Source organism: Dasypus novemcinctus, chromosome 21, assembly GCF_030445035.2.
Source record: "Dasypus novemcinctus isolate mDasNov1 chromosome 21, mDasNov1.1.hap2, whole genome shotgun sequence".
NCBI classification, from domain to species: Eukaryota; Metazoa; Chordata; class Mammalia; order Cingulata; family Dasypodidae; genus Dasypus; species Dasypus novemcinctus.
Window position 1 is genome coordinate 56850619 of NC_080693.1, and position 14866 is coordinate 56865484.

The following is a 14866-nucleotide window of genomic DNA, read 5'->3' on the forward strand; positions in this document are numbered from 1 at the left end:
AGTAGAAGCCAAACTTGTAGGAGGAAAAAAAACCATCTTGGGTTCCATTGTAAGAGCAGGTAAGCCTCCTGGGGTCAGGAAGGCAGACAGACTGGAGATGCTGCTGAGAGGTGAGGCATGGTAATTGCCGCCAGACTTGAGTGGAGTGATTTAAATTCTCCGCGTTGCGTGGGCTAACGGCATTCCACACGGGCAGCCCTGCTTTGCAATATACCTTGGAGCTCACAGTGAATGTTCTGTGGCCATGGAAGTAAGAGAGAAAGCTTAACCAGCCCAGTACAGCCTGGAAGTGTTGGGCTTGTTTCAGGAGGAGCTCTTCCTCCTTTATACTCCTTGCACAAAGGAATTCACTCGCCATGGGTGAAGGCAAAGGAGGGACTCAGAAAGTGAGAATTCTCATCAGAGTTGGCATGAGTGGCAGTGAGTCAAATACTTGGTTCTGGATTGTCCCACCAGGAATCTTTAGAGACTTGAGCAAATTCCTTTTCTTATGAAATGGATACAGAAGAAATAGGCCTGATACAGGAAATATTACATGCATTCACTTAACTAACATTTATTGAGCACCTACAATGTGCAGAAATTATTCTAGGTACTCTAGGAGTTACAAGGATACATTTATTCATTATTCATTCATTCACTAACAGGCATATTTTGAGCACCTGCTATGTATTTGGTACCATGATAAACGCTTGAGATACAGGAATGAAACACAATTCCTTTTACAAGGGTCCATGGGGAACAAGCATTTAAAAATTCCTACCATGTACTGGGCATCAAGCCAAGAGCTTTATGTAGATGTTCTCTTCAGTACTCACAACCACTAAGCCTATTTTACAGATGAGGAAACTAAAGGCCCCCCAAATTTTAAGATGGAATCATCTGATTCCAAGATCCCCCATTTCCCCCTACAACAAAAAACAACTATAAGATAAGGAGAAAAGTAACATGTCACAAGAGAGGTACAGATAAGAATTAATTTACTATTGCCTCATCTTTTTTCATCCAAAGATGATGACATTTCTATTTTGTTTTGGGCACTTGTGGCTAAAAAAGAAAGGTGATGACCAATAGCCCCTACTCTATGTCAAGATTTAGCATTGTTTAGAGGCTGATGGAACTGAAGATTCAGACTTCTCTCTAAGTCTTTGTTTAGGAAGATCTTTGCTCCAATGCCTCTCTCTCACCCATCCACTTGGCAGCTGCTCAGAGATTACTCCAACTGGAACCAAATGTTCTGAAGGTGGAGATGCACAAAGGGCAACCCTTGGCAAACTTGCGAGGCAGGCAGTCTGTCTTTCAGGCTTTAAGATTTCCTTTTCTGCATCTGACACTGGACTAAGAATCAGGAGCCCTGAGTTCCAGTTTTGACTGTGCTACTGACTTGCTGTGTGACACTGGAAAGAGCGTCTCCTTTTCTGAGCCTTGGTTTCTTCATCTGCACAATGAGGGGATTGTTCTACTGATGTCTAAGGCTCCCTCTGCAGCACTGACCCTGTAGGAGTCTTGAAACTTTTGAGCCCCTACACTCCACAGCCCTCCCGGGGTCCATCTGCTCTGCTGGGGAGAGAGATTCACCCTAGTCTGCCCACTGGCAAGGCAGGCCTGGCCCTTGGGTAGAGATCTTGGCACGTCTCTTCATGTGTGGCCCTGGTATGAACCCACAGTGCAGCTTCCTCTTTTTCCAGGGACTCTGCAGGGATCCTGGCAGCCCTCTCCATCTCCGGAGAAGCGAGTTCCTGCTCGGATACCGATGAGATCATCAAGATCCCTGGTGTGAACTGGAATCTGGCAGAAGGGCTCAAGGGGCAGCTGTTGCGGTTTCTCTTTTCTTCTGAAGGAAAGTCTGAGCAGATGATCCCCTAGGTGCTGCCTATTTCTGTGTGAGGGAGAAGCAGGATGTGGCTCTGGATCAGTGGAATGGGAGGCAGCTTAGTAAGGGGGGTCTGGGGCCACGCAAAAATGATGTATTCATGGCGTGAAAGATCCCAACCTCTCTCAAATAATGTCCTTGGTTCTGCTTTTGTTTTTGGAAACCTCATTTCTTCCCTAATATTTATTCATGAAGATTTTTGTTTTTGGAGACTTTGAGGAGCAGCTGCTCTGGGTCTGAGGGAATTCCCTCCACTGCGAAGGCAGCTTTTTATCCACACAGTCAGGCTCCTCATCAAGGAACATCAGCTCCTCTGGGTGGAGGGCTTTCCAACTCCAGCTGGATTCATGTGCAACAGTGGGGATTTCTGAGCATCCTCAACTCTCGTCCAGGCAGCCCTGGAGCCTGGGGGCAAGTTGGGGTGGGTTGAGGGCAAGGCGGGGCAGGACATGGGCAGCTTCTAAAACACATCAGACAGGAGAGGCGTCCCTGACCTGGGGACCTTACGGAGTCTCTGTGGTCAGCAAAGCACTATACTGGAGGTTTCAAGAGCTGGGAGTGCCAGACAGACACTTTATCGTCTTTGAAACATGTCTAATGGCAGAAATCAGGGATTTTTATCCACCAGGGAAACAAGTCCAACATAACATGCAAATTAGTGCTCAGTGAGAAGAGCCAGGCTGGTTCAGAAGTGCAGAGGGAGGACAGAATTTGAAAAAGATTTGTACAGGGTGGTTTTGATCGGGGAAATCAAGAATTCTAGGATGTCGACGTTGGGAGGAACTTTGATTTCTGGTCCAATCCTCTTATTTTCCTGATGGAGAAATTAAGGGAAGTAATTTGTCTAAAGTCTGCCACAAAGATGAGATTCAAACATAAGTCTTCTGACCCTAGCCCAGTACCCTTTCCTCTACATCTGATCTCTACATGTCTGGTTTGTCCAATATTCTAAGACTTCACTATTCACGAACTCTGTGACCTTCCCAACCAGCCCCACCTCCAGCCCATCCTTCTGGTTCTATCCCTCTTGCTTGCTTACCCCTCTTTTTTATGCTTATCAGAACCAATTCTGCTCTGTCAAAGGCCTCTGTAATGCTCATGGGGTTCTGAATATGACTCCAGTTTTGACATAAGGAGAGTCCTGGGAAAGTATTTGCTTCAAAATGGGGCATTAAACTTCTAGAAGGAAAGACACCAGGATTGCACTAGTTCTTCCTGAGGCTCTGGACTTGTTCTGCTCATTGTTCGCTGTCAGCTCTTCAGTCTGACACTAAGCACCATTCTCCAAGGTAGTTTCACTTGAAACTACCTGGTCACCTTCTCTCTACCTTCTACTCCCACCCCATGCAAGCACAGGCATCTTTAAAAGGGTCTGTCATTGCACACGGGCAATGTTCTCCTCATTCCACACTTGGTTACTGGCTCTGGTTCCCCTTCTCAAATTCTGCACATACTCTTGATGCCAATCCAAATTCTAAAATAAATAAATAAAGTTGAGATTTCTTGATTATCAGCACTAAGTGGGGCATATAGGAAATAATAGTAATTGAGATCACAAGCAGGGTGAAAAGATACAGAATAGACTTAGCCAGACCATCTGGCTAGCTCTCTTGAGCGAATGCTTTAACATATCTGTGCTTCAGTGCCCTTATTTACCAGGTGAGGATAATATTGCCTGACTCATCAACCTTTGAGATAGTTTATAGATCAAGTGGGAGAGTAGATTTTAATTTTTTCTTAATTTAAAAGAAGGTTGCAAATAAATAGCATTACTATTAGGGTTGGTGTTTTAGTTTCCTTGGCTGCTCAAGCAAATACCATGCAATGGGCTGGCTTAAACAATGGAAATTTCATGGCTCACGGTTTTGAGGTTAGGAAAAAAGTCCAGCTCAAGGCATCATCCAGGCCGTGCTTTCTTCCTGAAGACTGTTGCATTCTAGGGCTGGCTGCCGAAGGTCGTTGGTCCTTATCTTGTCACACGGCAAAGCCCATGGTGAAATCTCCTGGCCTCTCCCCTTTTCTTCAGGATCCCTTGATGTTCAGTTTCTGTCTGCTCCCTTTGTGGCTTTCTCTCTATCAGTCTGAATTGTGTTCCACTTATAAAGGACTGCAGTAATAGGATTAACTCGTCCTGATTGAGGTAGGCCACACGTTTATTGAAGAAAGTTTATCAAAATGTCCTAGTTACAATGGGTCCGCTTCCACAGGAATGGATTGAGTTTAAGAAAATTTTTTCTTGAGTGCATACAGCTCCTAAAACCACAATGAGGATTAGTTTAGTTTAGAATTAGGATTGGGTTATGATTGGGACAGCATTTTTCAATCTTGGCACAATTGGGACGGTAGAATTCTGTTATGAGGGGTTTATCTGTGCATTTCAGAATGCTTCGCAGCATCCCTGGCCTCTACCCACTAGATCCAACAGCATCTTTCCACTCACCTCCCCACGGTGGCAACCAAAATGTCTCTGGACATTGCCAAATGTCCCCTAGTGGGCAAAATCATCCCTGCTTGAGAACCACTGGGTTAAACAAGGATTGGGGTTAATGCTGTTTTACGTTAGAGTTATGATTAGGGTTTGAGTTCAGATTAAATTATAAATTGGGTTCAAGTTTAGGATTAGAGTTAGGTTTGAGAAATTAAGTTTAAATTTAGATTCAAGTTAGGATTCAGGCTTAGGTTTGGTTTAGAGTCTATACTTTGCCTAGGTCTAGGCTAGCACATTGCAGAGAAAAATGAATTGGAGAAATATTATATAATGAATTTATGGCGCATAGAGGAATAATTGTGGGGCAGCCATGCCTCCATTTCTCTCCATTAGCACTCTTGGGAGGTGGAGGTAGTGCTTAGGGGACATAATATAAGGACCTACCTACTCCCCACTGTGGAGCTTCCCCTAGAACCTCCCAGAGTCTCTAGGGAGTGACTTCATAATGGTCTTCGAATCTAAGGAAGGTGGTTATACTGTGGAGTTGTTCTTTATTGCTCTCCTGGTGACATCACGAGAGTTAGAAAGTGGCCTGTGTGTGCCTACACACTTGAGCACATGTATACCTACTCTTTATGCTGAGTGCTGATTTTCATTTTAGTTGACATCATATTAGCATACTACTGTTATAAAGGTCTCATATCTAAGACTAGGAAACCAGTACACATGTGAGGTGTTCCCCTTCTGTCAAGTTATTGTAGACATAAGGAAGCAGAGAAAGGGGTTCCTAGGAACAATTTAAAAAGATGACCCAAAACTACAGCAATGGGAATATCTTGGAGCTGGAAGTCAGGAAACCAATCCATGCTCTACTTTCTTGTCCTATTATGTGTGGAATTGCAGGTAAGTTCATCTCCCTGCCTTGGTTTTCCCATCTGTAAAAGAACCAGAATAAAACTTGCCTGAAACTCTTTCATCAATTGAATTGGGGATAAAGTTCAATCCACAAGCTTTATTTTTGTTTTATTTTAGAGGAGGCACCAGGGATTGAACCTGAGACCTCATACACGTGAAGCAGGCACTTAACCACTGAGCTACATCTGTTCCCCCGCAAGCTCTTGAACTGTTTGGGAGGGAAGGTACTGTGTTAACCCCAAATATTTTTTATTATCTGTTTCCAGAAAGACCTAGTGGAGAGTTTCTTCTTGCCCAGCACCTGAGAGGTAGCTGGAGCCTGCCAGAGTCACCATCTGCCCAAGTCAGAAAACACGGGAGGAATGGTGGTGCCAGAGGCAGATGCAACAGAGAGGGAGCTATGCTTCACCAGCTTGTCAACATGTCATTAGGGTGTTCCTGTGGGAACCAAGAGCAGAGTCAGGAGGCAGGAGATGTGAGAGGGAGGGAGGAGGGAGGAGGGAGGAAGAGAGAGAAATGGAAAAGATGAAGGGGTTCATGCCAATACCACATTCATCCCTGTCATGAGGAGAGCTCTATCAAACCGAGGCCAGGCCTATAAATCAGGCCATAATTAGTTGCAAAGAGAAAGCTTTAACATCCTCATCAAATTGATTAATACATCTTGCAGCTCCGGACAGGCTGGCCCTGCCTTGGAGAAACTGCAAGCTCGCCTGCCTAGCTGAGTAGGATTGGAGTGGGGAGAAGGGATAGCTCTAGCTGCAGCAGCATGGAGCCAGATGAGTGCTGCCCCTTCGTTTATTCACTCCAAGAGGCCTCTGATAGGTGGCAGGTGAGGCTGACTCTTAGCCTGGGAGGTCTACCTGGGCCTAGACCCTGGAGAACCAAAAGAATGTACAGGTTTTGCAAGAATTATCCCTGACACTGTTGGCAAGTTATTTTCTCCCCATGGGTCTCAATTTTACCTATGTAAAAGGGACAGCCTGGACCAGAAGAAATTTTAGTTTATTTTAAATTCTGACATCAATGGACAAGGACTTTTGGGGTCATGGCTACTAAAGACCTGCTACAATTTCAATTGCTAGGACATCCAGTGGCAGGTCAGGAGTTTGGAATAAGTTTAAAGAAGGTAGACATGCCTCAGGCTTGAAATTACCAAGGATTGCCTGCGTGTCCCTTTCCTGAGGTTCAAACAGCAGATACCCTCAAACCTGCAAGGCAGCATGAAGATGAAAGAAATCAGATCAACTTGGGTTCACATCCTGGCTCAACTTCTGAGTTGTATGTCTGGGAAAATTTACCAAACCTCTCAAAGTCTTACCCTGCAAAAGAGGAATATAATGTCTAACTTGCTGGGTCATTATGAAGAGTAGATAAGATAGATAAAACATTTAGCTCAGTGGTTAACAAGAAACCATCAGATGACTTTTGAAGTCTTAATAAAGGTATCTAAGTCACATGGAGATTGTAAAAGTAAAGTCCTGTAAAAAAGTAAAATACTAATTCCCCATTCGATGGCCAGCTTGTCACCTGCCCAGGATGTAAACTGAATAAGCAGCTTGTTCTTGTATAAAAAGCACTGGACTTGAATTTAGAAGACTTGGGTTCAGGTCTCACCTTTGCAACTTACTAGACTTTGTGCAAGGCCCTTCACCTCTCTGAGCCTTGGTTTTCCTACTCAGGAATGTTTTCCATGTCAAATGCCATAATGTGTTTACATAATCCTTATAAATTATAAAACATTATTCAAATGTAAAGCATTTTTATAAACAATGTTCTGGGTATCAACCACTCTTGTCCTTTGCCTGACTGTCCCTGAAATCCCTGTCTGGGAGAACAAATAAAAGAGGTACTTTTTAAGCCCTTGGAACACAAGCCATTGCTCTATGGGACCCTGTGTCCTATGTCTGGTATGAATTGCACTTTGCCTGTTTCCTGCTTTAGCAAAAACTCTGACTTAACTGCTTAGAATAAATGAAGATCCTTTCCTTGGTGGTGTTTGGGTCACATGTGTGTTGATGGAGTGATACAATCCAAAATCCATTCTTTCTTTCTTCTAAAATAATAGAAGTGCTGTGCATAAGGCTATTCAATTTCCCAGCCTCCCTTGCAGTGAGTCATGTGACTTAGGCATGTGACTAAGTTCTTGGTAATGGAGTGTAAACAGAAATAGTGTGGGCCACTTATGGGATGGGACCTCATGAAATGGGTATACTTCTCCATATTCTTTATCTTTTCTAGGAATTAGTGCATGTGTGAACCTGCAACCCAGCTTGGACCATGCAGACAAAATCCACTCTTTAGGGGATGGTGGAAAAGCAAGGCTGACAAGCCTGGGTCCCTGGATGACATCATGGTGGAGAGTCTCCCGCCAAGTGGAAACTCAAACTTTCTGTGAGAGAAAAATAAACTGATATTATGCTAAGCCATTGCATTTTGGGATGTCTTTATTATAGGAGTATAGTCTTTCATCCTATTTATTTGCACTGAGTGTCCCCTAGGAGCCCAGAAGTTATCTTACTCATCCCACCATCTCTAGGCCATACCACCAATCCATATCGAATGTGTGAGACACACTCCATTTTTAAAGACATTTTAAGAAGATTCCACTGCTCCTTGTGAGGACTGGGCCTGCATCTAGCTTAGAATTGTCTTCTGGTTATATTTTTAAGAAGCTTACCACTCAAACATAAACTACCCCCTAAAAACATAGATTTCATTTTCTTCTTCCTTGACCATACTGCCATGATACTACCCTACTCCATTCCCTGGAGGCAGCTGCAGCTTGAAGATTAAGAGGAGGGAAGATAAGCAGAAAATAAGACCTACTGGAGTCAGAACTCTGACCCTGGGCCAGGTGGATGGGTGTGGAGAGCTAAGGGATCACAGACCTGGAGAAATGGACCAGGAGTGCCCAAATGACTCGTCATATGATCATGGTAGAGCAAGTGAAGTTAGAAAAGTCTGGATGCTGCTGCTTTCTTATGCTTCTAATCCCCCAGAGAACTTGATCCTCACTAGCTGACCCATGGGCTTCCTCATCAGTTCGTCATCATCAGCCAAGGTTTTTACAGAGCCTATGGCATTTAGAGAGCCTCCTTCTGACCTACCTCCTCCCATTTTGGAATGTCGACCTGGGTAGAGTGAAAATTGCTCTTTAAAATGTTTAACTGGGGGAAGCGGACTTGGTCCAGTGGTTAGGGCATCCGTCTACAACATGGGAGGTCCGTGGTTCAAACCTCGGAGCTGGCCCATGCGTAGTGCTGATGCGTGCAAGGAGTGCCAAGCCACGCAGGGGTGTCCCCTGCGCAGGGGAGCCCCACGCACTAGGAGTGCGCCCCGTAAGGAGAGCCGCCCAGCGTGAAAGAAAGTGCAGCCTGCTCAGGAATGGTGCCACACACACGAGAGCTGACACAACAAGATGACGCAACAAAAAGAAAAACAGATTCCCATGCCGCTGACAACAACAGAAGTGGACGAAGAAGATGCAGCAAAAAGACACAGAGAACAGGCAACCGGGGGCGGGGGGAAGGGGAGAGAAATAAATAAATAAATCTTTAAAAAAATGTTTAACTGGGGGAAGTGGATGTGGCTTAAGTGATAGAGCCTCTACCTACCATATGGGAGGACCTGGATTCAATCCCTGGGGCCTGCTGGTGAAAAAGAAGACTAAAGTGTGCCCAGGCAGCAAGTTAGTGCCCACACGAGTGCCCGCATGGTGAGCCAGTGCCCACATGAGTGCCTGCCCAAGTGCCCGTGTGCTGAGCCAGTGTTCTGCGCAAGTGAGTCACACAGCAAGATGATGACATATCAAAAGAGAGACAAGGGGAGAGTCAAGGTGAAGAGCAGCAGAAACCAGCAACTGTGGTGGTGCAGCTGACAGGGAACCTCTCTCCACATCAGGGGTCTTCAGGATTGGCTCTTGGTGAATGAGAGAAAATGAGAAGAAAAGACAACAACACGGACAGCAAAAACAGCAGGGCGGGAGGAGGGGAAGAGGGGAAAATAAATAAATGAATAAATATTATAAAAAGAAAAAATTAACTGGGCACATGGTTTGGAATGTGAAGTCTGAATATCCCCTTCCAAAGCTGGGAGCTATGGGTGTCTAGTAGACACAGGATCACGGAATGGGGCCGGGGGTGGGGGGGCGGCGGGGGGGAAGGAATAAAAGACATTGCGCCAAATAGCCACAGGTGAGGAGCCAGAGTGGGGAGGAGGGGTGGCCTCACTTTCTCATACCACTGGCCCGAATCACAAGGCTGGGCCAGAAGGGACGTGCCGGTTGCAAATGCTCCCACCTCATCTCACAGCTCACCAAGTATTACGGGCTAGCACATAAAAACCAGAGTGCTAAGCAGCCAGGAATGTTAAATTCAAGGAGCTGTGACCAGAGGCAGGCAGGCTCTGGGGACAAGCAGGGAGGCTGTGCTGGTTCCCATTGGCCCCCTCCTTGGCTCTCAGGCAGCAACTGAAATCAAGCAAGAAACTTAGCCTTTGCCTTGAGACCTACCTCTGCCTCCTGCATTTCCACCGTAAAAGAATTTAGGGGAGTCCTGCACCTCCTTGGCAGAAGCTGGGAAGCCTTTAAGCAGAAAATAAATGCTTTCTAGACACATAAATCGATGAAAATTAGCAGGAGTCAAGGTGAAAATCCATCCTCCACCACTTGGATGTTTGAGTCAACGGTCTTCTCAGTGATTTAGAGCTGTATAATTAGGGTGATCCAATCTCGGTTGTATTTTTTTTCATTCGCCCTCCCTTTTCCATTCAAAAGTCTTCTCCAATGAAGCAGGTTCCCACTGGCTGCTAGTTCCTCTGGCTAGAAGCAGGGGTGTGCACCTGTCAACCTAGCACCTAGATGGATCTCTGTGCTATTTCTGTTCCCTTCCTCCCTGGCAGCCCGTCATGATCGTCAAGCACAGGCTAGTATAAGTTGGGGGTGGGAGGCCAACATCCACTGTAGTTGCTCTCTCCCATCCTCGTGAAGGCCAAGAGTAGCGACAGTTAACTCTGGGTGAAATGCAGCATTGTCCCAGAGGTGGAACAGGAAATGGGGAATCAGAACCTCTGTCCTCCCAACTTGGGCAAAGGAAGGGGCGTGAAGGCCTCCCAGCTCAGCGTCCCCTGCACTTTGTGAATATAATTCAGCACTTGATGGAAGTGTGAACTGGAATCCAGAGACGTTAGGTGCCTTGATTCACCTCTGAAAACCAGGGCCCAGTGGGACAACGTAGTATGGAGAAATGAAGGCAGAATGCAGGATCAGAGAGCTATAGCTTCAAATCTCTTCTCCAACACTTACTACCTATATGAACTTGACCACATTTCTTAAGTCTCCTCATCTTTGAAATTAGAATAATACTATCTCACTGAGTTATTATTATTTTTTTTTAGCAAGGATTAAATGAAGTCATCAATAAAAAGTTCCTAGCATATAGTGCCTGGAGCATAGCATTTGTTCGATACATAGTACCTTCCTGCCTCTCAACGGTTCTCTTAGGATAGGAACTTTACCCGCAGTGGGTCTCCCAACTCCTATTCCAGTGCCTGGTATCTATCTCAGGAACTCACCCATGAGGGCTCTCGGTCTAAATGGCTAGCTGAGTGGCAGAGAACGAACAAGTAAATGCCCAGTGTGAGGAAAGAAGACTCCCAACAAGCATGGTAGCGTGCAATGCTCAAGTCCTGAATCAGCATTTACAAAGTTGTGACCTTGGGCAATTCCCTGGGCCTCAGTTTCCCCCATGGTAAAGTACGTATGATTGTAATCTTTGCCTTTGCTACACCGGAGGGTGCCTCTGAGGTTCACAGGAAACAGGGGGTGGAAAAACACTTCACAAATGGCTCTTCAGGTATAAGAGGGGGGAAATCTTACTCAATAGAATTTCTCTTGGGAAGGGAACTCTCTGCTTAGAAGAATGCGTTGAAACTTGCTTCTCCATGTAGTTTGGAAACATATGTTAGCAAAATTTTAAAGGGAGACTATTGTTCTGTATGAAGCAGAGAAGAGGGAAGAGAAGTGGAAGAAGAGGAAAGAGGAGGGCAAGTGAGGTGTCAATAGGATGGCGAGAAGCCAGAAATGGTGGTGAGCCCAGTGAAAACTCCACGCTGCCTGAAGAGCAGTGGTGCCCATCATACCCACTGAAGTTGGGCTGTGTAGTATGAGCTCTTTCTCATGTTTGGGAATCTTTGGATATATCTATTACACTTTTTAATCACGGACCACAACTATCCCAAGTTAGTGCTTTGCGCACATTCTTTCATTTACTCCTCCCTCTACTTTCCACAGGTAAGGAAACTGAAGGTCAGGACGCTTGGATGAATCTCTCAAGGTCACACAAGTGGTAGTTGGTGGACGAGGGATTTCACCCAGGACCTAGCTCTGGACCCTGTACCATGCTGCCCCTTTGAGCCTCAGTTTTTTGAGGTTGGAAAATCTGTTAACTTCCCTGGGCCCGTTTTTCCATCTGTAAGGAGGAGAAGCGTTTCTGTTGCTTGTCTCCTTACTCACTGAGATACTTGACAGATGAAGGACATAATAGATACAAAGTACTCTGAGAGCTTTTAAACAAACAGCCCCATTGTGAAAGTCAGCTATTAATACTGCATCTCACTTGCTAAAAGGCCTGCTTAATCCACCCTGCCTTAAGGAGCCAAAGAGGACTTTTTCCCTGTTTAATTTATCCTTCCTAGTCAAGTGCCAAGTCTATTCCACTTGGCTTTCTTTCAACAGAAACTAGTCCCTAAAACTATCCAAGTCCAAATACCATGAACCATCTTAAATGACTCCCTTCCTCTCAACCCTCTCTCCAGGCCCCTCTAAAAATTGGGACTGACCCAGTGGTGTGCTGGAAAATGTTTAACACACAGCTCTCCAGAAAAAAAGTCCTGATTTGTAGCACTTGCCAATTTCCTCGGTGTAAATATTACCACCGCAGTTGATTCAGACTATCCACATGACATCACTGACTGCAGAACTGGGAAGTGGTGCACAGTCTGTAGACTGTTGTACACAAATAATCCAGGTAAAATAGATGTAAATAACCTCATGAGCTTAGATAACAGTAAAATTCAGCAGAATAGTTAGGAAGTGATGGATTTTAGTGTTTATTACTTTTGTTTTTTAGTATAATTTAATTTTTTAATTGTTTAAAACACCCGTTTTACAAAATTCTCACAAGCCAGTGCCAGGTAGCTCCGGGCCCTTACAAAGGCGTCCCTTCCCTGAGGGCATGAGCTTTGTCTCTCTTGTTTACTAATATTTCCTCAACACCTAACAAGGCCTAATTTTGTGTGAATGAATGAATGAAAGAAATGGATTATAAAGGAACAGAAGGCAGGGCTATAACTTTGACTTCTTGGTATACCTAACAATAATTACATAATGGGAAAGTAAATATTATTGATTAAAAAAATGACCTAATATCTGAGTGGGTGTGACTGACTCCCAGAAAATCATCCTGCCCTGAAAAGTAATCTATTTTGAGGAAGAGGGTTACAACCATGGCTTCTAGAATTCAAAGCACTGACTCTGTGCTTGGCATTTCTCCTTACGGTCAGCTGTCACTCTCCTACCCTCAGGATAAGACACGTGACCTTTGAACGGACTACACAGAAATTCAGGCCCAAATCTTCATGATTTAGGAAATAGCTAGGCACTCTGGAATCTTGTAGCAGTGGTTTGCATCTCCATGCGTTCTTACTGCCACCAGAAATAATAAAATGGTTTGTTTCTCTTGGCAGCCTGCACCCAACAGTTCCCCATGTGTGTGTTGCTTTCTTCAATTTTCCCCTCTACAAAATCTGGTCATGTTTAATAACAATAAATCAGAGGAGAGATTGCAGCCCGGAAGAGAAGTCTGTGGCAGCCGGGGTTTCCACATCTGGGGCCCATTCGGGTTGAAGCGATGACAATTCCTAATAAATGTTAATGGAGAACCTCCTCAGATTTATCCACTCCAGCCATAATTTAGCCTGTCTCCATGCCAGATGACCTTTTGAACATCCAGAACACACCCATCATAGCACCAGCTACAGCCCTGGATTGCTTCCTGCATATGAAATGGAAGAAAAGAAGGCTTATTGTTGTTGATTACATTTCTCCCTTTTCCCTTCCCAGGATTTCCCTTCAAAGACTCACAAAGCCTTAGGGTCTGCCACCCAGGTGGCTAGAGGGAGGGAGCCTGCTTCTACTCCTCCAGGAGGTCTCCCCAAGAAACTGGACAGCCAACATTGTTTCTACAAGAGACGCGCCTGGACGTGGAAATTCTCCCATTTTTTGGCCTCTGAGACTCTTCGCTGATCCTGCTTGATCTATCCCTTTTGCCAGCTGCTCTGCCTCCTCCTCCAGTCCTGTCCTCCTAGATGGTCCTCAAGGCTGGCATCAGTCTCTGACTTTTCTCTTCCTATGCACATTATCTTTGTGAGCCTAATGTCCACAAGTGATTTTCCTTTCTCAAGATGCTGTCCTGAGTTTCTAATCGGGGGCTGGGTGTTTTCACACAATAACCAGTCATTGCCTATGTGTGAATTATCAAAAACCTCTACAACTTCCACAACAGCTTTTGATACCAACCGCTAAACCCTGTACTAACTTGGTCAATCCAAGTCAAGTCTAACTACCCAGAGTTAGGCCAGACTCCACGAGTTAAGGGCAATACTCTAGATTATCCTTCAGGTACCAGTAGCAAATTCAGGAGTCTGGGCCACCTGCACTTCTGATCAACTGGTGACCAATTTGGGAGTTCCCACCTCTCCTTGGGTTTGATAATTCTCTAGAATGACTTAGGGAGTACACTGAAAGCACTGTACTTACGATTATAATTTTATTATAGTGAAAGGATACAAATAAGAAGACTAAAGGAGAGACACAGAAGGCAAGGTCTGGGAGGGTCTCAGACATAGGCCTCCCTGTCCTCTTCACTTGGAGTCAGAATGCTTCACCCTCCTGGCACAGCAGCGATGTATTTTCTCAGCCATGGGAGCTCATCTGGACTTCTCGGGTTTATATGGAGTGTCATTACTTACGTGAGATTGATGGAATCAATGCTGACATGGTTGAGCTCAACCGGCAGCACCGCCTCCCCTCCCAGAAGTTAAGGAGGTGGGGCGGATGTGACGGTGCTCAAAGCCCAACCCCCTAACGACAGGGCTGGTCTTTCAGGCAGCGCCAATCCCCGCCCTGAGACGCCAGGTGAGGTCTGCACCTCCCGGTCATCTCATTAGCATCTGAACTGTCAGGTTGGTCCCAGGCACTGGTGGAGAACAAAAGACACTCCTATCACAGGAAATTCCAAAGATTCAGAGGTTACTTCCTTAGGAACTGAGGATGAAGACCTGACAAGTGTTTCATTATACAGCAGCCTAAAAATCGATTTGCCTAAATTAACTTATCACCTCTCTCAAACACAGCTGGCCTCTTCACCAAACTTCTACATTTCTGTTAAGGGTACTACTGTTCTTTCAGCTATGCAGGTATAAAATCATAGAGTCGCTTTAGCCATTTCTCTCCAGCCTCCTTATCCAATCGGATGATAGGATTATTGAATCTTCTGTCCCAATCTTACTCCTTTTAACTTGACAAGCACCCTCACATTTTGGGCAGACCCTTATCACCCAATTTGGAATTTTGTCTTCTAATGGGTCTC

General features: G+C 45.1%; 1 long non-coding RNA gene across 1 annotated transcript; it reads left to right on the forward strand.

Annotated features, from left to right (window-relative positions):
- Positions 1 to 4941: 4941 nt before the first annotated feature.
- LOC131274866 (uncharacterized) lies at positions 4942 to 7611 on the forward strand. Its single transcript, XR_009182189.2, has 3 exons — positions 4942 to 5204; positions 5334 to 5440; positions 7458 to 7611. It is a non-coding gene; the product is annotated as an uncharacterized lncRNA (long non-coding RNA).
- Positions 7612 to 14866: the final 7255 nt, after the last annotated feature.